This window comes from Mesitornis unicolor, unplaced genomic scaffold (assembly GCF_000695765.1).
Source record: "Mesitornis unicolor isolate BGI_N332 unplaced genomic scaffold, ASM69576v1 scaffold1084, whole genome shotgun sequence".
Taxonomy (NCBI): Eukaryota; Metazoa; Chordata; class Aves; order Mesitornithiformes; family Mesitornithidae; genus Mesitornis; species Mesitornis unicolor.
In genome coordinates, this window is record NW_010177828.1 from 88439 (window position 1) to 90136 (window position 1698).

Here is a 1698-nt window from a genome sequence, read left to right on the forward strand (position 1 = left end):
CCCCGCTTTGTGCTCCACCGAGAGCCAGACCCATCTCTGCCACTGGTGAGTGAAGCACCCAGCCCGCTGGGCCAACACACATATTTTCTTGCTGTAACCCCCAAAACAGAGACGTTGAATTTAACAGGGACGGTTTTGTGGTGTATTTGTTTGCCCCAGGCCCAAATCCAAGTGACCTGGAGACACCAGCATTGGTCCTAGGCTGGGAAAGCAGCTCTGCAGCACCCACAGAGGACAGCAGCACCTCGGCCATGCCTCAGTCCGGATGGGGACACAGTTTCCCTCATGCAAAGGGCTGAGGTCAGTCAGCTTCACTTTCCTCACATCGGTCCCAGTTTTTATTAAACCCATCTCAAAGCAAACAACAGCAGCAAGTCAAGGCACCACCACGTTCTCCTGGGGAAAGTTTCAGAGGAATCCCTGGGACCAAAGTCTGACCTCCCGGAGCAGCCCGTCCCCAGCATCCGCTCAGCTCTGCCAGAGACACGTGCGGATTTAAACATCTCAGACTGCACACAGCTGCCTGAATTCTGGTGCTGAGCGGCTTTTTAAAAACTACTTTTTTCAGTTGAATATTGCCTCTTCATAAGCTTTCCTTGGTTACTTCTGGTGTTAAATGGTGGTACTGTTAAGATGGATTTTTTTTTTTAATTTAAAATATCTTTTCATAACATGTTCCTAAAACAGCCATTAAAGAGTTGTTCGCAAAACTTCGGGAGCCATCAGTAGCCTTCAGTAGCCAGTACTTTATACATTCATTTAAACTTCTGGAGGGAAAAAAAAAAGTGAGGCTGGAAAAATAGTTTTGGGCAATGAGTAAAAACGGGTGATGTTTTGTTTTACCAATTATATGACCATAGGTATGAAAAACCAATGCTCAACCCACCATAGCTACATCAGACCATTTTCCACCTGCACTTGCACTGCCCACACCAGGGAGTGGTGATTTTGCTTTCAAGAGACTTTTTTTTTTAGGAGCACCGTGAATCAATAAGAGCTGTGGACACCTCAAGGGTGGGTCTTTGTGGGACACCCCAGTACCACGTTTGACCCCAAGAGCCTTGGGGACGTCAGGGAAGGTGACAGAACTCAACTACAGGGCTCATCCATCCCGGTTCAAGGCTGGCAGCCCTGCAGGGTCACGAGGCACACGGACACCGATTGAGACCTCACAAAATGCCAACATTGGATGAACGCTCCTTTGGTTTTAGTTTTGGTTCCCTCTGTCTTGCTCAACTGCCCGGCCTGTTCTGCTGGGAAATCAGTCCTTTGAGCCAACCAAAACACAACCAAGCCGACAGCTTCGGACCCAGGGGAAGATAAAAATAATCTTTGGTGAGCTCAGCAGGTGAAGAATTGGCTTCTGAAATGGAGAGTTTCCCCAAATTGTTTGATTTCACAGGAGTGCCAGACTCCTGCTCGTACCTCATTACCTGCATCTCCAGGTCATTGCTGAGTGCTATTTCCCCTTTCCAAGGAACTCTGTAAAATGCAAACGGTACCAGCAGGGCTGATGGGTTTGTACTCCAAAATAGGAGGTGGCCACGGGCCCCCAGCAGCCTCTGACCTCCCTATCACTGGTGGGGGTCAATGAGAGGGGAGCAGGACAGCACCTCACCCCAAGGACCTTACAGCTGCACATGGCCAGAAACAGGAACACTACTAATTATAAGTATACAGATATAATTTTTAATAGCT